This window comes from Lepisma saccharinum, chromosome 24 (genome assembly GCF_977018435.1).
Source record: "Lepisma saccharinum chromosome 24, izLepSacc3.1, whole genome shotgun sequence".
Taxonomy (NCBI): Eukaryota; Metazoa; Arthropoda; class Insecta; order Zygentoma; family Lepismatidae; genus Lepisma; species Lepisma saccharinum.
The window spans coordinates 51,142,860-51,165,310 of record NC_139252.1 but is presented as its reverse complement, the minus strand read 5'-3'; the positions used below and the strand labels follow the sequence as shown (position 1 = coordinate 51,165,310).

At 39.8% G+C, this 22,451-nt stretch overlaps 1 protein-coding gene across 1 annotated transcript in view; it reads left to right on the top strand.

Annotated features, from left to right (window-relative positions):
- Positions 1-209: 209 nt before the first annotated feature.
- Abca3 (ATP binding cassette subfamily A member 3) overlaps positions 210-22,451 on the top strand; it is a 199,481-nt gene continuing 177,239 nt past the window's right edge. Inside the window, exon 1 of the mRNA XM_083110291.1 lies at positions 210-271. The gene's annotated coding sequence lies outside the window, so the exon portion shown is untranslated. The remainder of the gene's footprint in view (positions 272-22,451) is intronic.

The window sequence follows — 22,451 nt, the reverse complement described above, 5'->3', positions numbered from 1 at the left end:
GGTAGTCTCTTTTGGCAGCCAATATTGAACCAACTCACTTATAATAGGGCTGTATATTATGGTCTCGAACGAAGCTTTTGAAGGTTAGTTTCGTCCAGCTATGACGTCACAAACGTATGAAAATACGCTGATCGACAGAAAAGGCGATAAGACCTGCCAACATTATCAGGTGAGTATTATCTCACGGTGTGTCTCAGTCGCAACAGAGGGCGCTACTAAACCAAACCGTAATCAATTTCACACCACGGACGTGCTCAGCGAAACTTAACAGGTAAGAATTTCTTTCGTTTCGTTGAATGCTTAATTATCTTGCCATTTCGCCCCACTTCATTATTTGACGCGTTCGCTGCGCGACTGTGATATTTCTATGAAATAACTATGATTGAACTGAAGAAACTGCTATGATCGTATTCCTTTGCAGCTGGACATGTGACTTTCTTGAGTGTTTTATCCACACACATACAGCACCCTCCTAACATCCCTCAAATCAGCTCCTTAACTAGATAATTTTGGCATCCTAGGCAGGATTGTGGATTGGTGGCGCCCCCTAGCACTACCAAGCACCGACATTTTATGTACATTCTTCAGAGTGGCGTAGAGTGGGATCCGTGAGTATTACCGTGCAAATTGCCCATGACTATTTTCATTAATTTTTCTCTTACATCCTATGTGTTTGTAAGCAATGGATTTTTATGTATGCTGGTGCAGAAGTTGTCAACAGCTTGTTTTGAGCTTTCTTTTAATTCTTGAAGCTCTTATTGGGTCAAATAAAGTGCAGGAATATGGTGATGGACAATTTGCACGGTAATTAAAACTCATGGATCCCACTGTACATTCTGAAAATCTGACCTGGTTTACCGCAACGATTCTTATTTCTTATATACAGGTATAATATTGCATGCATGAAAGTAAAACGAGAACAGAAGTCCGACATCATCAAACTTTCCAGCAATTTCTATATACGTACATGAAAAAGGTTGGTTTTCCGGCGGTATACCAGATACCATGAGAGAATACTGTTTGGATATTTTCTTCTTATGCCACGGTTTGTGATATTAACATCCTACAAATTGCGTAATGTGAAAACTAAGAAATACTCATGAAAATAATATTATTGGTTATATTTAAAGATTCGTAGTTTTCATTTCTGATTTTTTTAAAAAGTTTAGCATATTTAAATCTCAATGCCTGTAGAACATCTTTAAACACGTACTACTAGTTTCGGAAACAGAAAATGTCAGCTGTCTGCTACCAGAATATAAGCCTACAAGTAAAAGAAGAAAACCAAAGGTTAAGAATAGTTGAGAATGTCAGTAAGTAAGCATAATATAAAATATATACATATCTATATGGAGGGCAAGTGTGAACCTTCGTATCAACCTTATAAATCGAAAAAGCATTTATGATATGAGATCTTTTCGTGACGTGTGGTCGAACAGGGAACGTCATCTACCGAATTGAATGATCACGTCTATTTTCATGTGGTGACCAATCAAAGGTATGTATTTTTTTAAAGCTTTAAATGGCGTCTTAGACTTCAGCCCCCCCTCCCGTAGCCCACGCCTATCCCTCACCACGAGCCTGCCTCAATTTTTTTCTGAGTATCTCCCTAAAGTTTTAAACAAATGTCCAATAAATCGTCGTTTTGGCTCTAAACATTCCTTTACAACCTCAAGATGGAAAAATGTCTTTCCTCTTAACAACAAGGCAATTATTAGTTTGAAATTAAGTTATATTTATGGCACTTACAAGGTGGTTCATAGTTTCGTCTGTTTTTTTCCTTCAAATTTACATATTATTGTCCCCGTACGATCTAACAAAACGACGTCCCTCATCAGGAGTTTTCGAGGTAGTCCATAACGTCAGTGTGTCCCAGAGCTGGTGGTCCTAGGGAGGAAATCTCGGACATTCGCCCGACGTCCCACCCTTCAGGGGGTCCCGCGACAGATAAAAATCATTGTTTACGGTTTATTACCAGTTTACTGTGCTTTCAATTAAGCAACCATCTTAATTTACCGTATTTTAATGATTGCATTTAAAGGTAAAGTAGTATTTCATAGGCTACAGTATAGCATGTTACCTTCATGTTAATATTGTTTTTTATATACTCTTCATAACTTTAATAATACTGCTAAGAACACTAAAAATGAATCACTTGATAAAAGAAAGTAGTTTGAAGACTGCAGTACAATGAGCAGTAAAATCTCCTTCTGTAGCTGTTTCTACATGTATGCTCGAAAACACTCCAAAGTGCCTATCTTTATAGGTGGGTCTCATGTGACGTCATGATGCGCACAGCCGCCATGCTTGCAGAAACCTTTACCACAATGCAACAGTTTGTGACGTAGGTGCGTGAACCACACCTATACGTCACCACACGTGTCACTAGAACGTTTTACACATACTTTTGAATTATTGTCATTTGTAGACACATCATCACATATTTCTGAGCTTAAACTGATCGACTGGTGGGCCCTTCTTGTAGGAGATATTTGTTTTAGTAACTTTGTTTGTAAAGATTTACTATGAGCTGGCAACTGTGACCAGGAAGTCGTCTGGTTTTGTATTTCTACTGCAAGATTCTGTGACATACGCACATATGTCGGGAGCAAGTACTGCCAAATCTGTTTTTCGTTCGTCATGCATGTAGGAGCTTTCTTGTAATAATTTTGTTCTACTGTTTGATGAAATTTTCGTTAGTTCGTTAATAAATAATTCAACACTACATTATGCTCCCAATAACATGAAACCAGAAGTATTTGACAGTAATGAACTCATTGAAGTAATGGCCAAATTTCATAAATAACTAAAACGAAACGAAATAAGAAGGTATGCGCGTTGTAGCAGAACAGAAGGTCTAATGAGTAAGATTAATCAAAGGGTATACGGCTTATATCCTCGACTGTAGTCTTGTTTCTACCCACAAGAACTTGCTTAGTTCCAGTATTTTTTTAATTTTTTTTAAAAATTTTTTTTTCCACTTTAAACAGAACCAAGAAGCAAAAATGTTGGATATACTAGAGACTTCAAATTTTCGAGTAGACACACTCTAAAAGTAGGATGTATTGCCCAAGGACATATTTAGAAGGGGTCCGAACCTCCCCCGAAAGTCTTACCAAATCCAAAATTTCGTACTGTTGGTGGAAGAGGTGAATTTTTCGGCCATGAAATTCCTCTATGTACTAAATTCCTAAGTAAAACAACCACTTTAAATTGTCTTGATTCTCTGCTAAGGATGGGATGGGACCTTCCAGTGCATAAAGTGTACTTAAGAAACAAACTGAAGCAAAATTTAGAGGGGAGGGGGCTAACAAAAAAATAACCGTCACACTACAAGATGTAGCGACAGAGTAATAAGATAGGTAGATGCATAATCACTATTCTTTTCCAGGCATTATCAACGTTCAGAAAACAATTAGAATTATCTTATCTGGCAACAGTGTCAGCTGTCTGATGCGTGTACATTGTGCTACATTGGAAAAAGCTAACTCGTCAACTTGTTTCCGATTATAATATCCTTATCTATGATATTCACGTGAACTGATTCTCGCATATTTGTTGAAGTTTCAAGAACATGGCACGTGGAATCAGCGGAGCGTAGAGTTGCCGGATTATGTCTGACGTCATACATGAGTACTAGCGAGCGCCATATTGTATTTGAAGCTGTCTGCTTGTGGCTTGAATTGAAAGTGTATTGTTTTGTATGAAATGTGTGGCGGCACGAGACAGTTACGACGCCAGGGGGGAGGGGGCGACTCCCCTAATGGAAAGCTAGATGATGGCGCCATCTATTATCCCAGAAAATATTCCCTCCCAGGCCCATTCTGCCCCTCCACTAATCTTTTTCTGAGGCCATGGCTGTTACGAAACTCTAATTTGTATAACTTATTTGAATGCAATGATCATAGTTGTCTCGCCCCGTGGCTATGGCCGTGTCCGAAAGGTGCAAGACCGTACTTGAAGCGAGCATCCTCCGAATATGGTCTTGGAGTGCGGTCTTCAAGTCGTGGACTGAAAGTACACGTCTTTCGAATTGCACTTCGACTGCAGCGCCAAATACGATCAGTAGATAAAACTGAGTACTCGTTGTTTTTCTCGCTTTTAAACACTTATTTTTCACCACAGAAATCACATAGCACACTTATTTTTCACCACAGAAATCACATAGCATTTTCAAATGTTCGTACACATACATTTCCACACATTAGAAGAACTATAACCAACAACTTGCTGGCCCATAACGTATATTTAACCTGTGTTGCTCTCTTTCTACCTCCGTGATTTTAAACAAATGAACAACGAGTGCGGAAACCACGTGACCTAGTCACCAACCACCTGCACTGCGAGCTGTGCACTTGCGTACTTCTGTTCTTGGCGCTTTCGAACTGTACTAGGTGACGTCACTTCCGCCAAGACCATAATTCAAGTCTGTACTTTGTACCTTTCGGACAGAGCGCCTGTAGGCATCAGGGTTGGGGCTCGGGCTACGAGAAGTGCTGCAGTGGCGTGCCGAAGGGGGTTGGGGGTTGGTGGGGGTCATAACACCCCCCCTTTTGGTTCAGTAATCCTAACGAACGTCAAAGGTAAGAAAAGACGACAAAATGAAGGCTGACTATCAGAAAAAGTGTACATAAACATAACCTCCTCCCTTTCAAAAATCCTGGGCACGCCAATGGCGCGCTGGTTCGAGTCTCCTGGGGGAAGCGTAACAACTCTTCTCCTGAGATTTCGGCCTGTGTATGGCCACCCACCTTAGTAAGAAAATTGAGGAGCTACGAACGAGTAGCGTAACACGGTCATGGAAACTTACAACAATGACTAGGGGGTTCGTCGTGCTGACCACACGTCATCCCGTAACCGGTTGGATGATCGCCCACCTCGGCTGAGGCAGGTGGGAGTGAGGCCGGCAGTCGGTAGGTAGGCCCCAAGGCCCTAGCCATCACGGGCTGTTGCGCCATCGGAAGTTTTATCTATCTGCATACAGCACAAATCTCCAGGGAATACTCACAGGATATCCGCAATGTTCAGATCAAATCCCTGGATATTATGGATATGAATTGGACATGTATATGAGATATCTCGTCCTGGATTTCAGGAGGATTTCCACTGCTTGATATCCATAGGATATACGGCATAATGTCCACATGTTATAAAAAATTGACATAACTATTTTATATTCGTGGAAAGATTCATTTATAGAGTCCTATAGATTCAGCTAATTATATTAGGACTCAAAGTGTGTTGTTGCACTCTAAAATCATAACTCGCAAACGTCACCCGACCCGAAACGTAGTGCATAGGCCTATCGTCTGGCCCAACGAGTCACGCATGCGCGCAAGGCCAGGAGAAAGTTCCTTTTCTGTCTCGCTCGCCACGAATATTGCATTGATTGATTGCACAGTAAGGCTAATCGGGACTGGATCTACAGTTTAAAGTGGGATCCGAACCACTATATGCCTCCACCGGGTATCGAACCCGGGACCCCTTGATTACAAGGCGACGACGGCCACGAATTTTGCATTTAGGCTGTTGCTTACCCGAGCCGAGGCAGTGAAGAATAAGTTCAAATTCGGTGCATATCCTGCTTGCATGGACATGGGTGTGAATATAAAACATTTTCCAGGTGTGTAGACGTGTGTGTGAGAGAGATAGAGAGGGACAGTACATGTTATAAACATATGTGTACACGAGATCTTTGGTATGCGTAAATCTAGTTCAGGAATGTTATTTTAGTGTACAAAGTCTGTGTGAAAAAATCAGGATAATATCTAGGTTACGTCCAATTCTAGTCAATAATATATCCTAATCCACATTCAAATAAGAACATCCAGATGTGAACCAAGTTGCACGGATGTCCAAAACGTATCCATAAGTCATCCACAGAATGTCCAAGATCCTTCCTGCATGGATGTCCCCTGTCCAGAGGATATACAATGGTTGTATGCTGGATATTCATGGATATCCATAACTTCGACACGAATATCCAGAAGATATCCATTAGATGTCTCCCGGATATTTATGAGCTGTTCTGGCACGGTATCTGTACTTCAACATACTTATGGTCGTCACTGTACAGTATAAACGGCGTACGCGCTTTAGTTTTCTAGGGAAGGGGTGCTGCGATTATGATAGAGGAGTTCCGAATTCTCTCACCATGGAGCCACCTTTTGCGCAGAACGTTTATACTCTGTAGAGTTAATTATCTGTGGTCACAGACTATTACTGTGTTGCATCATTTTCCCACCCAAAGCAGCAAGGTCGGTTTCGAAATCTTTTTTAAGAGTAATTACGTGTCGGCTGATGACGTGGCTGTCTAACTTGACTTTTATTGACATTCAGGATGATAAATACAAAGTGTGAAACATCTTGCGGAAACCTCCAAGGTTACACTTTCAGGAACGGTGATTACCAAGATGTGTCTAGTGCGGATGTCACTCGTATGGAATGGAACTTCGTAACTGATATATACGAGGCTCGGCCAGTAAATGAGTTTCACCCTTAACAATGACGGAGTGTACTTAGTCGGCCAACGGGAGAGAATGAAGGGCGCTAGCGGTTCATTGATTGGTTGATTGATCTTACCAGACAAGACAGACGGGCCTTCAAAAGAAGTAGAGGATTAATTACAGTTTACCGCGTCGGATGCATTTTGTTTTTCAGTTGTATCCTGCCAGATATATAATTGAAGGGCTCGGTTGTAAAATGCGGTAAGTAAGTGTGACATTATGGTCATTTCTGAGTTCATTAAGAATCGTGTTATGTTTACCAATTTCAGAAGGCTTCACCGAGTCCAATGCAAATTGTATGACATGGCAATTTCACTCGAAAATTGAAGGTTCGCACATTTTACTTTGTAACTCAAAAATGAACAAAGTGTCACTTACCGTGTTTTACACCAGAGCCCTTCAATTACTAGTTACGGACATCATTCCCAGAGGCGATTTGATATTAAACAACAAGGGACGACCAATTCTACTTTTTCGTCAACTGACGATTTATTGTGGCTGCTAAGGTCCGGTCGTCGTAGGAGCCGGCGTGCAATCACAGCGCAGAACAGTAATTTGGACAAAATCCTGTTTCCCTGCTGGCTGCTTTGGGGAGTTGCCGCTTCTTGCCCAAGCTGTAAGCCTTGGTTGTTTGACCGCGAGTTCCTTCGTAGGGAAACGAGGCAATTGAGTGTCACTGACATAAAGGCGGTTCCCGCGCCGGATATAAGAGCGGCGGGACTGTAGATATTTCGGGAATCTCAATCGGGGGTAAAAAAAAAAAAAAGGTAAAGTGTTCCCCTGTGCATAGCACCACGCCATGAAGGCGTATAGGGGGTGTGGGGGTAACGCCCCACACTTTCTTGATCCGGTCGTGAGTGGGGGTGATGTGATCAGCATCACGCCCCTGACCGCCTTTACCCCCCAGGGTTTCCCCCAGGTATCCATGTTATTCGACGCTGGGTAGGCGCCGGGGCCGCTTCCACCGTTAGAAAAGTTCCCGGATTTGAACCGGCCGGGGATCGAACCCGGGACCTTGAGCATGGTAGTCAGACGCGTTACCGACTGAGCCACCGCGGCCACTCTCAATCGGGGGACATTCGCTTAATTTTAGACATCACTGTGGAAGAGATGGCCCAAAATTTTCGGATCTGGTGAGAATCAGGCACTCAGATCAGAACGGAGAATCGTGTACACGGATCCGGAACCGAAAATCAGTTCGGCCAAGGGAAACGAAAGTAGCTGGAAAGTACGATTCAAAACGCGGGAGGGGAAGCACGCAGAACACTCACCAAACCACCCTGTAGCATCTTGCTTGCATAGGCTCGCTTGTTGTGTTGTGTTGTGTTTGTGATGTCTCTTACAATTCGTAACAAACCGTTTCGAAGTGGAACAAAGAAAAGTGTGACGTTTTGGTCCCTGTTGTACATTCTACAAAACGCCCTCGATATAATACACAAAGCCACAAACCATTCAGTTGCTATATTTTCTTTATTATATTTATAATAATTTGTATAATAATACTATTATTAGTGAATACTATCCTGATTACTGCTGTGTACGTTTACAAACAAGTTTATCTACTAATGTGATGTAATGAATACTTTTCTGATATACTCTGTTTGCTTATATAGTATATGGATGGCTATTTTCTTTTCATTCTGTACTCTTACATAATTCGTAAACATATCTACGTATTTTGGCGGCGATGTTACTACGTTTGAAACTTCATTGTTGTTTCCACAGCAGACCATTTTCACAGAACCCGCTTTCTGACCTAAAGTGCAGTCACCCCTATTTTGCCAATGAACACGTCCAGTTGACGCATGCGCACTTCCGTCCATGGACTCAGCTAAGGCAGCCAGACAGTAAATTGGCTTCTTCTTATTTTCTGTTTCTTTGTTTGTTTGTCTAAGGACGATTTATTGTTAGTTTAGATGTCTTGGGATATTACGCCTGGGTCTACAGTTAGTACCTGTATAACACTCTGTAGGGCTGTGTGTTGTCCCAGTATAGGATGTTCAATTGTTCATTTATCCGGATTCATCCAGTTTTCAATCCATTATATACATTCTGCAAAGTGTTTAATTTTTCGACATATTGTGGACTTAAATTTAGCTATTTGCCTTGTCACACAAATCTACCGGGCATATAATTTGAATTGATGGCTTTAGGCAAGGTAATGTATCTTGAGTTACAGCTATAGTTACTTGGTTCAAACAATGATGTAGTACAATGTTCACTGTACATCCAGATTCCTGTGCAACTGGTTTGTAAATTGTATCATGTTGGTGAAATGCATTCTGGCCATTCAGTTTTGAACATAGATTGATTAAGAGGAAGGACAGACGTAATAAAACCCTCTAGACGTAGTAACTGTCATTGTCTTCTACACTCACTTCTCGCTTTTTCTTTTGTACATATGTATATAAATTAACAGGGACTTGCTGAATTCAAGAACGCTGTATCAACGTCAGTGTTTGAAGTTCTTGATTTCGATTTTTTTATTAGAAAGATTCATTTCAAGTTGTGTTAAAAATGCAAACTGAGTTTGTAACGGATTGTTTCAAGTGAAGTAATAGCTTAGAATAAACTGTTTTTAATTCTTAGGACGTAACTTTCATATCATCATGAAGACCCAGTTGAGGGCCAAAGGCTTGAAATTCAATTTATAATTCCGTAAAGGCCTGCTCATCGTTCGCGTATCGTATGAACTCTCTGTATAATGTAGAGTCCAGCGCAGATAATTCTGCCGTGCGATGCGCGAAACAACTAAAGAAGCAGTGTTGCTAATGGAGCAGATAGAAAAATCGCTGCAGTGCGCCGATGCACAGCTGTTACGTACAACAATAAAATTAGAGAATTCAGGTCTATCTAACGTTGAGTTTTAAACGTCATGCATTATACCAGGACTAGGATTAATATGTACTAACAAGTGGCTTTGTATGTAGCTACATACATATGGACTAAGAATTCGCAAAATATGAACTAACACATAAGTAAAATTACCAAAAATGCTGCAAAGAAGACTTCTTCATACGATTCCTTATTTGAGTGATTTCAAACAAAATAAAAAAATATATATATTATTTTTCATTGCATTAATGCACTGGTGGCGTTCTAACTTTTCACTCCCAAAACCCGTATACACTGGTATGGAACTGCAACGGCAGATAATAACATGCCAACGTGTTAAACCGCTACAATTGCACCATAACACTCCTCCTGAAGCAGTATTATTATTTCCTCTCTGAGATCGGCGACAGTCGGTTGCCTTTGTTGTACATTTACAAAGGATGCCGGCTTCCACAACAATAACAAGTACATATACTGCCACTAGACGATAAGCTGCGCGGCTTTTTCTTTTGTTATGAACCAGGGCAGGCGCTAGTCATTTTGCCTCCCTGGGAGGTGGCGGCAGATGCCGCTCTATTTCGACCCCCCCCCCCCGGTCATTACGCAGCAACGGAAAATTGAAAATCAATATATTCCTAACTAAAACATCAAAATATAAAATAAATAATGAGACTTCTTATGCTATTTCAATACTATTCAGCGCAAAAATATATCTTGCTCGATCACAGTTTTCAATAGGCTTATTTTTTTCTTCTCTTCAAATTTTGCCGCTCTGGGCGATGGCACGGTTCGCCCTCCCCTTCCGCCGGCCCTGCTATGAACTTGGTCACCCATCAAAGCATGGCAATTTTAACACAGAAAACAATATGTATCGCATTAAGCAGCAAAAATGACAGCCTCCTCTATGCAATTTCTACAAGAACACGTGCCGGAGCCAGAGTTGAAATGATGTTGGAGCCACATAATTTATTTATTTTGAATAATTCCAAAATTATGAAATATGAACAATTTGTTGCTGCTGTTCGCTGCTCTCTTGCCAAAATGCTTTATTGGGATGCTAACACCATGACTGGCTTACTCCTTCATGAACTCGTGCACGTTGCTTAGAATTTCCCGAGCTTGGCTATGCAAGGTTTTTGATTTCAACTTCGACAGAACTGGAGGCATTATGGAATTTAACGTTCATTAGCAAACACACACTTTTACATACACACACGCAATACACGCACACAACGTCAAACCGGTCAAATACTTAGTATAAAATAAAAATATGGTGCTTCCAATCCAACAAAACTCACCGCCACTTTACCTGCCTTTTCCCCTTCCGTGACAGAAATAGTGCTTCATTATTACAGTTGGCAACACTAGTTACTAGCTAGCCAATGAACATGCACTGCATAAAAGAAGCAAGCACTACGCCGTGCTATATTGCCAAATTAGCGTCCCTACCGAACGGTGGGAACCGCGAGCTGGAGCGCTATTCAATTGTTTTCAATGATGTTTGCGCGAGTGTGTCCAGGAATGGAATGACAATGTGGCAACAATAGCGAAGGTTTTCGAGCAGGGTAGAACACATGATGCTAAGGGAGAGGGAGACGAAACGAAAATTCGTTTCTACGCAACGGCAAATTTACGTGTGTGGCACTCTACAGTTACCACGTGGAAGTGAGGTAAACGCTTCAATGCTTTCAGCGAAGGTCATCCCTTACTCCCCGAGAGAGGAAAATAAAGAAGTTGCAGAGGGGAGGAATCATAGAAAGATGAGTATATGGAGAAAGATGATAAAAGAGGGAGAAAGTAAGAAAGGGATAAAGAAATAGAGAGAGAGAATAAATGATGATAGAGAAAGAAAGGAAGCTTGAAAATAGAGATGGAAAGAGGAGAAATAGATGGAGAAGCAGGTTAAGAATGGAAGAGAAAGAATGAGACAGAGAGAGAGGGAGAAGAACTACGGAAAAAAAGATGAGATAGAGAAAGGGAGAGAGAGAGAGAGAGGAGATAACATATGTTTAAGAAATAGAAGATGAAAGGAATAGAGAAGCAGGTTAAACAGAGACAGAAAAAGAAGTGTAAAGGCAGAATAAAATATTGAAAGATAAAGCGCTAGATGAAACACAGAAAGAGAAGCGATAAAGAGAGAAGGAAAGAAAGAGAAAGAGAAACGGAGAAGAAAGTAACGAAAGTTATAGAAACCAATTACGAAAAAAGTATAGAGATAAAGGGCAACAATGAATGAGAGGGAAAATTATTATTGAGAAAGAAAGAACGAAAGGGAGTTTGAGAAACAAAGGTAGGAAAGGAAGCGAGAGAGAGAGAGAGAGAGCGACATGCAAAGAGTAAAAGGATCTTCATAGCAAGAGCCCGACTGAAAACAATTGACCCCCCTCCGAAGGAAGTTCTCTGGAGACGCCACTCTATTGCACAATTGCACACAATGCATAAAAAACATTGTGGTTATAAAAAACCACTGGAAGCTCGTGCATCGCCCCTGCGTGACCGGTAACAATAAAAAATCGTTTCCTACTTTTTGTTGATATGTCGCAAGCTTCCTGAAGTTTTTCCCGTTCCGCATGCTGAAGGAAAAACAAGCATGAATTCTTTCAGCATATTTGTGTGTCAATTTTCTATCTACTGTGAAAATTCGGTAGAAAGAACCTACAGCGAATTAAAGTTACAGCAATATTTTACAGTCCGTGTTTTCCTCATATTATGTGCTGGGCGCACCTCTGCAGTCTCAGCTTTTAACCTAGGTAAGGAGAAATCTTAGTCCTCAAGGCACGTGCCGAGTTTAATTATGGTAAGGGGCTTACTAATCTGTGCAAAGTGAAGGATGCAAATAGTCCAAGGGGTGTACCAGGGGCGCCGACTTGTCAAAATTATTGGGGGGGGGGGCTCTGATCACTGAAATAAATTAATGAATGACTCACTCCCTCCATTTTTTAAGTTTTGGCCTCAGTGATCGGAATCTCGTAAAAGCCCATGAATTCCTCAAGAATATTAACATTTTTATTTACAGTTCGAATGCAAAATGTTAATTATTCACGGATGGATATGTCACAAATATCGTCAACCATAATAGCAAAATATTCCCGACTTTTAATATCTGCTACCACGGAGCGCAAAACAGATCTCCCTAATATATCAATGATCTCGTTCTGAATGTCATATGAGAGCCATTTGTAGCCCGAACGTCCCATCCACTCTCCTAGTTCATGCACATCTTCTTTTGAAGCTCTTTTTTGTAAAAATGTTAACAATACTCATAGTTATATACTTAGTATATAGTAATAATTCATATGTTTTGCTGTCTCTGGTCATAGCCCCCCAAAGTTGATGGTTTAGCGGTCTCAGCCCCTCCAAAGTTGATTGTCTAGGACATTTCAAATGTGTATTTAAAGTTAAGTTCATGTGGCACAATTCAGAGTAAACTTTACAAGAGAAGCAAAATAATACATTAGATCCTCTTAAGCAAAATTATTTGTGTGGCTCTGCCCCCACATCATTAACATTGGGGGGCTCCAGCCCCCCCAAGCCCCATGGAGTCGGCGCCTATGGGGTGTACCACATAGGTACTGAACTGCATTTTGCAAACTAAAGAGGCTCTGGCCAATATAATCCTCTCCACATGTGTTTGTCATCTCATCACATTTCATCCCCATCTTCGAAATAAGTCAAAAATGCCAGAAACTCGAAGCAAAATAAGTCAATTCAATAGACCAAATACTGACGCATCCACTATTTTTATTTCAATCTCTTCCTCTCTCTATCTTTCTCGGTGTCTTTCTTTTCTTCTCTTTCTCTCTCCTCTCCGTTTCTTCTAGAACTTACTCATCATTTCCCTCTTGTTCCATTTTGCCTTCACTTTCTTTGTCTCTCTTCTTTTCTTAATCTGCTTTTTCTTTATCTCTTTACACCCCATTTCTAAGCTTCCGTTCTCCATATTTATCTCTCTCTCTCTGTCTCTCTCCTCTTTCATTCTTCCTCTTTCTCATTTCATTCTCCTTTATCCTAATTTCCTGTACTTTCCTCTATTTGTCTATTTCTTTCTTACGCTGAATTGTTTTCTTTCCTTCTCTCTCTCTCTCTCTCTCTCTCCACTTTGCTTTCTGTTGTCTCCCTTTTATTTTCTTAACCTGTTTCTCGCTTTCTTTGCTTCTCTATCTCATTTTCCTATTTCTTTATTCCCCATTTTCATTTTCCTCTCTTCTCTTATCTGTTCTAGTTGTATCACTGTCTTTTTCGGAATCTATCATCCACCAAATAATGTTTGGTCGGTATTGCTGCTACAACAATTTCTCTTCTTCTACGAGAACCTAACCACCACAGATTATTTACTACCCAAAAAAACTACCAGCCAATGGCAATGCTTGAAACAGTTGTAGCACTACCATAATGTTTTTGATTTTCCTACTTCGATCACCGATGTAAAATTTTTGGTTTGTTTAGGTGCGAGTGCTCATAAAATAAATTTGGCAAAAGTGATAGACGTCACTAAAGGGCGCCGATTGGTGGACGGGTTGAGGTGCATGTGCAGGAAAAAAACGGCATTTGTCTACCGGCGGCCGTGAGAGAACGTCGCTTTGTCTTCAATACTCAGTTGTCAGTTAAGTATTTAAATTACACTGGTAAACACATTTTTTATTGCCAACGAAATTTGTCATTTTAGGGTATCTGTGCCATTGTGATTTCAAATATGATATTAGTTTTTCTACATTGGCCAGTGATGTGCCGTAGACTATAAGTTTACGTCTACATGCGTTATCTACACGTAATCTACGCGTAGATTACATTGGGTTGTAGTTTACATAGACTACGTAGACAATCTAAAGTGCATTAAAATTAATTTTCAAGGCTTTCATGAAAGGAAAGTGACATTTTCAACTCTATTGGTTCCTAACGAACTAAAAAGAATCCAATTTACAACAAAATTTCTCGTCTCTTCTATTATCAACTATGGAAGAAGATAAATAGTATGCAAAAAAACAACAACAGATGGCAGTCGTGAGGCAAGAGTGGTCTTTTCCCATAAAACACTAGAATATTTCCTATATTAGGTTTCTTCCTATACCCCGCGACAGGTTAAGTTTGCAGCAGGTTTTATGTATCAATCCACTCTAGAGCAGCACTCAGCATCCCCATGGCAGTCTCACCTTAACCGCTGAGCTGTTCATATCACAGACAGTGAGAAAATCCGCAGTATTGCAGCGGAACTATTTTCTGCGCGCACGTTTGGGTCTATATATGCGAAAAGTTGCTGCAAGGTTAACCTGTCGCGGGGCTTAGGTGAGAAATTGTTCGAATTTGGAAGAAAGAGTATGAAAAGTTCTCCTCACACATCAGCAACTGATACGTAGTATAATTTTCTTTTAATTGCACGGCGCTCTTTGCTAAGTTATCACCTTTCGCCATGTTGTTTACATAGATTACGTAATCTGCGTGTAAAATAGTCTACGTGCAGAATGTAGACTATCGTTGTTTACGCGTAGACGCACATCACTGACATTGGCTCTAGTTCTTGAGTAATGGCTGTCCTTTAAAAAACATTAAAAAAGCATGAAATCTCATTGTTAATCACTCTTAATGATGAGAAAAACGTTGTTTCTGAGATTTTCTTGTGTGTAACGTGTCAGAACAATCACGTTGAAGATCCCAGCGCGGCGATTGGGTACCAAAACGGGGGAGGGGGCAGGTGCCCCTTCACACCCCACCTAATCGCCACCACTGATTTGCTATCTCGTATCTGTCCCATCTGCTTTGAAATATTTCCTCCATCATCTCCTTTATATCTTGGTGGGACCTCTCCCCTTGTTATCCATTAAAATCACTAAGACTATCTGGAAAACTGTCAAAGTGGATTTGGAGGAAATTTATCTTTATCCTCATATTAGAGCAATTCCATACGTGGCAGAATTACCTTTTGGAAAGCTATGTAATTACATATTTCCCTCATACGATTACATACATAGTACAATATGCGACTTGTCGTGCTATATGTATTGACACAATGTAGTACAACTCCAAGCTTGCAAAAAATGTAAATTATTTGGATGTACTAGGCAGAGAATTGTGTTTAAAATCCATGTGACGGAATTACCTTCATGTAAACCTCCTTTGCAGGTGCATACTGACATTTTCCAATTTCTGTGAATTATGAACTTTTGTCTGAAATGTTAATATTGGGAAAAATAGTTCAAAGCATGCTCATCATAGCAGGACACACAACTGAAATTCTTTTTGTATTCTGATCCTAAACAGGGTGTAACGGAATTACCGTGACGGAATTACCATTTGTCCAAATACGCTATACGCATGTAATTGTCATTGATTGATTGATTGAGTTAGTGTTTTAAGTCCACTTTATGCACAGTAAGGCTAATCGGGACAAAAAAATAAATAATTTAAAGAAACCGGAAGAAAACTCCTCTGGACTTAAAGTTTAAAGTGGGATCCGAACCGCTATGTGCCTCCATCGAGTATCAAACCTGGGACCCCTTGATTATAAGAAGATGGCCATACCACTACGCCATCGCTGTATTTAATTGGGTTGTTTTCAAAATAATAAAATGCAGTCCAACTGAAAATTGATTTTAATGATCGAGCTGTAATACAGTATTAATTTTCTGAACAATGCAATGACAATATGACAAAATATTTAGTATCAGGTGAGACAGAATCAAGAAGTAAACCAAAATTTCCATTTTATTTAAACGAAAACTACATATTTGGAAACTATATTGGCATAATAGTTTGGATAGGCCTATGTTTCATTTACTGGACTGTCAAAAACATATCGAACACGCTGTTCAAAAACAAACAATACTGTTAGTTGGGTTCTTGGTCAAGATGTGTTAAACGATCTCCTTCAGCCAACTGGCAAAGAAATTCCATTCCATAAGAGTCAAGCTAATGTTTCTGAGAATACTATTATATATTTTCAAACAGAACACCTTGGACTGCAGGGTACAATGAAAATACTTCCTGCCAAAGCAACTCCAAAAATCAATGAACAGCAAATTGTATGGCGAGAGAGAACTTGAAGAGCCTCCTTGATGGTCACTATTGCTGCTTGAGGAATGTCCAAAGCACCTTCCTGTCATTCGGTTAGGTTCCCTTAATCTTAACAGTTGTCGTGACTTTATCTGCTGCCTCTTCAATCGCTTCCGTTAATGGCCCTTCCCTTTCATTTGAACATAAAAATTTTCTTCCTCCTCTGCCTACTTCTGCATTGATATTAATCTGCTGTCTTAGCCATCCAGAAACGTTACAAATTAAACTGGTAATGAGTTAGCAATATGCAGATAACAAGCTAACATTATGATACTTCACAAATGCCACTTGGAGCAATATCACTGGTAATTCCATCACACACAGTTGGTAATTCCGTCACGGTGATGTACAGCCATTATATGAAATTTGCTAGGCATGAAAGTATTACACATGTGAGTAGTACCAAAACATACCTTTGCAGGAGAAGTTTTACTTCCATGTATCAACAACGTACGTTTTTATGCGAAAAAACTGAAAAATTGTGACTGAATTACCATTTTGCCTTATGCATTAAAAGACGTGTACATCCTAAGTTTACATATACACAATAACGTTGTGAAATACACCAATTTGTTCTTCTAGAGCGTGTTAATCTTACCGTACTATCATATTAGTTCCTTCTTGCCATTACAGTGAGTTCATTGAATCGTTAAAATGCACAATCAACATATGTACATTGCGGCCATCTTAAAAAATACTGTTTCTAACCACCTTCCGTGTTGTTTTTAATGAAACAACGGCATATTCTGTTAACTACAAGTATAACTCTTGTGGAATATCATCTTTATTTTTATGTACAAAGCTTTTCAGTGTTTGGACTGGAGGTTGGCATTTCGTGGAATTGCCCATTAATACCAAAATATTTTAAGTTTGTGAGCAAGTTTTGCACCAGTTCTTCATAGGTTTCGTGTTTGTGATTGCCGAAGAAGTTCTTGACAACTGACACATAACTGAATCACGTAGAAGCTTCAACATCATTCTTAAAATTAGAGATTTGAATCATTAATGAGTTTACGAGTTTGAGCCCCATAAAATATCCCTGTTTTTAGTTTCTCAATACTCAGTCCATGAAAGGCTCTATAGATGTAATGAAGCACTCGCCACCTTTATCCAAGACTTGACAAACTAATTCGATATGCAAGATATGCTTCCGTTACAAAGTCAGTGATGGTTTTCTTTGTTTCTGCACAGAATATTCACCACAAATGCAGCACAATCCATCAGGATCATTTACATGGCCTGCTCGTGAAGAACTCGTGTTTCATTCCCCTCAACAATAGCAATAAAACTGAAAAATAAAACAAATAAATAAAAAGGAACTTTTAATAAATATATTCTGTGCAATGGATGGACTAGAGAAATATTTTTCTATTCTAAAATAAAAGCCATTTCCTATTTCATGTTAACACCTACAGCTCTCATTGAGTTAAAACTTAAAATCGAAGGATATCAATTATCTCAAGAACTAGAGCCAACTTGGCAAAACTGTTGTTAATTTTAGATTCAGCACAACCAAAATACCATAAATTCGTTCAAAAATCTTTGGCAACCAAAAAAAAAAATATATATTTTTGTAGACCTGTGTTATTGGTTTTATCATTATTTTATGAGCATAACTATTGATAGTGTGTGAGTTGATTAGTTGATCATTCCAAAGAAAGTTAATTTAGTTGAATTTTCATATTACCACTTTCATCAAGAAAGGAAGTTCTCTCTCTCTCTCATGCAAGCTCTCCCATTAAATGTGTATTCATGTAAACTAGGATCTTAAGTAAATGTTGAACCCAAACAACGTAATCAAGCAACTTATCTATCTGAATAAATGTATTGTTTGAGTGAAATATATTGTCCTATTTTGAATACTAAAAATCAGGTTACTGTTCGCTCGAGTATTAAGGACCTCTTATGGGCCCAGATTCTGGTAGGAGTTCAGCCCAGAAAGGCGGTTGTAAGTGGAAACTACTAAATCAACGGGTTGTCAAACCTTACACGACCATGACAAGAAGCATAGAAAAATTGTCGCTGTTCTGTGGCGTAATTTCAAGTTTCGTGACTAACTGCCAAATGCTATTGTGATTAATGACAAAAGAGTTCTTGTGAAATACGTACTTGGAGGAATGTGTGTGTGTGTAGGTGGGGATATAGGAGTAGTGGCTATGCGTGTAACACTTGGCTACTTCCGTCTAAATTCACGGAATCGACATATTGTTTAAGGATTATACAGTCGGCATGGTAAGTGTGTTTGAAGTACCTCGATCACAGTCTCTCCCAGCACTCTGGTATATTCCATATACTGGTGAAACTTTATATCATGTAAGAAACACGCTACTATTGGTTATTGCCATTAACGACGCCCACGGTGGCGATTTCCGCGTGGGTTTTGTAAATTCGCTCATGGGCCTCGTACACCATTCATTGTGCATAAGTAGCCGGATCGTTGCGTCATGTAAGAAACGCGCTACTATTGGTTGTTGCCATTAACGACGCCTACAGTTGCGATTTCCATATGGATTTTGTAAATACACTCCTGGGCCTCGTATTTCCAAAATGGTACAACTAGTAGTCAACGTAGCTGATGGATCGTTGCGTCTTGTAAGGGAATCACTGCTATTGGTTGCTGCCATTAGCCACGCCCACAGTTGCTATTTACACGTGGGTTTTGTAAGTACGCTCCAGTGTCTGGTATTCCATGAATTAGCCGACTCAGCTGGTGGATTGTTGAATCTTTTAGGATACTTAAGTGCAGGGGTAATAAGGAGGAATCTGTCACTCCTCTCATTGCAATGCCCCCCCCCGCACCCTGGCAGCCATCTTACATGTTATATAAACGCGTGCAACCCAGGACACTATTCACTTCAATTATTGCAACGAAATGTCCATCTCTCAGCATCTCGTTTTCTGCCATGGGACATTTCACGAATACGTTCCGTTATAACAGCTCCAACCTGCTATCATTCCCAAATCTCAATTCGATCTTTGAATCACTTACTTACGCAAAAGAATAGATATTACTTAGACAATGCAACTGTACATGTTATCTCGGGCCTCCGGGAACTAATCGTCGGAAATCAATCTGTCAGAAATCTGTTTCAGATCATGTTGTACTGAACTGATTGACTGCAAATTGACATTTGTGCAATCTCACTTTACCCTTCCCAGATAAGGAAGTGTGGGAACTTTCCTGCAGATGTCTCTGTCGTCGCTCTGAACGTTAGCGGTGACACTGCTGCATAAATGAAACAAGTGAAAATCGAATTCCCCGTTTCGTAAAGTATCTGGCGAGAATTCAACGATCGGAACTACATCGCTACTGTGCGAGAAAAAATTGAATAAATGAAATATTAAAAATATGGTTACTTCTTATGTACAGGGTGGTCAGAATTAATGTTCCGTTACTCAGAGACCTCTGGAGCCAGTTCGAAAAGTCGGATTGCGATGAAACTTGGTACAGAGGCTTTGGAGACCATAGAGAAGCGAATGCTGACACAAAAATAGTTCCAATTTTCACCATTGCCAAAAACTCTAACAGGGAGTGAGAGAGATATACGGGGAAAGGAAAATAGAAAGACAGTGAAATAAAAAGAGACAAGGGAGAATTGAGCAAAGGGATTAGGGGACAGAGAAATAAGGACGACAGACACAAAGAAAAAGCAAGTGAAGAGAGAAAGATGAAATAGAAATAGACAAAGACAAAGAAAGTGCAATTTACATTCTCTACATAAACTACATACTAATGTAATCTGTGAATAGAATACATGTAAACAATGCGTGTAGGTGTAGGAGTGGTTATCACATCGCTACGTCGCCAGGGGTCTCGGGTTCGAATCCAGGACTGGGCACCGGTGTTGCTTTGTGAGTGTCCCTTCATCAATTTCTTCTCATCATCACTCATCATCATCGTCGCGATTTGCCAGAAAAGCCACGCTACATAAGAAAAATCAATTCAAAACGTTTGGTGTGTGTCACTCCTCATAGCTGTATATACATGTGCAGATAAACAATGAGAGAATTTGATGTCCTAGTTACGAAAAGATACTAACATTCTAATAGTTCTTGTTGTTTTTTGATTGATTTGGTGTTTTAAGTCCACTTTACGTACAGTAAGGCTAATCGGGACTGGACCTACAGTTTAAAGTGGGCTCCGAACCACTATACGCCTCCACGGAGAATTGAACCCGGGACCCTTTGGTTACAAGGCGACGACACTACCACTGCGCCATCGGGGAGGCCTGGTTACTGTTGTTATTTAATTACTGTTAGTACTATTAATATTGTTATTAACGAGATTACAGTTAAATGATGTATTTCTAAATAGTGTGGATGTTTATAGCAATACACTTTTTAACTTGAATATTTATTCGTTCTACCTTTATTTTTTATTGTAAGAATTATCTACATATTCTTGAGATTGTGAAGAAAATTACATTACCAAAATTAAAGAAACCACAGTTTCTTCTCAAATACTAAACTTAAGCGGTGCAAAAGCAAATTCTGCATTAAAATTGTTACATATTGATAAAGAAGCAACGCATTGCAATATAAATTGAACATCGCAGTAATTGTCCAGACTTCGTGTTCTTCATTATTATTGTTCAAAATTAATGAAAAACGTTCACTAAATCAATGTAAGGGGTTTGGCTCCATTACCGCCCGCATTTTGTGTATTAATGATACTAATATGTTCCCAAAACGTAAGAGAATTTGGGGATAATGCAATGAGTTCGTGGAAATGAGATTCATGAACTGGCAACATTGGAACGAGAGATTCCTAGAATGGCAAGGACAATATGGAATTCAGTCTGCGTGCTAAATTAGTAAAGCGAATCGGTGAGATCTGAATACATTAAGCTCCGCTGTCGAGTGGTATTAATTATTGCGAGAATAAAAACACTCGATCCGCTTTATATCGATCGCAAAAGCGAGAGCTACTGCGGGATCATACACTCGGGTTGGATTAAATGTCGCTTGGTTCAGATTTCACCTCAATGCGGATGTTACTTTTAAGTGCAGTATTCAAACGGAAATGCCCCAATGATGACATCTTCGTCTGCCTTCGTGATGAACCCTGAGCTCCCTGATCATGTGGTACAGTCATGGAAAAAAGTTCTTCCCCATAAGGCTTTAATAGGAGCAAGTAATGCAGGAGGGTAGGCAACACATATTGCACCCTTCGATGATCGGGTGATTTTGCCTGTCTTAACACCGAGAAATGTGTTCCACGCGAAGGTCAACATGACAGAGGGTCACGTGACTATTGGTTACGTGGAGTGTTGTGCTTCTCCACGTCCCCAGTTCTTGATCCACATTACAGAAAAAGTAGAGCTGCATGCAATATATGAAAATAGGTTGTTTTCAACTACACGCTGAATTATGATTTTCCCAATTGTAAATCTATCAGACGTGTCTCCCGATTTAGTCGGGACAGTCTTTTACTTTGAATTCCTGTTTGTCATAGGCGTAACTTGACGGGAGCAGAAAGGGCATTTGTAACCCCTCCCCAAATCAGGTTTCTTAAAGCTGCTAAAACAGGAATTAAATACTATGATTTGACGCTTCCAAAAAAAGTATTATATTGAAAGATTTTTCCCAAATACGTAGATAGCAATTTAATACTTTGAAAGTGTCTCAGATTTGTTTATTGTCACAAGTTAGTGTGGCACAGGTCTACTACAAAAGTGGAATTTCGTAACAGAAATATGAACCCACTCCTTTTATTTCGTAGCCGATTTCATCTTGAAACTGAAATTAAGAATATTAGTTAATAATGTCATTGGTAAACAATAAAAAAATGTGTTAGACCCAATTCTTTAATACCTTATCATAATCTTTATCGCAAGTTGAAATTTTGTTGTAAGTCCACTGTATGCAAAAAAAAAAAAAAAGGCAAAGTTCTCACCTGTGCTTGGCGCTACGCCATGAAGGCGTATAGGGGGTGTGGGGGTAACGCCCCACACTTTCTTGATTCGTTCGTGAGTGGGGGTGATGTGATCAGCATCACGCCGCCCCACACTTTCTTGATTCGTTCGTGAGTGGGGGTGATGTGATCAGCATCACGCCGCCCCA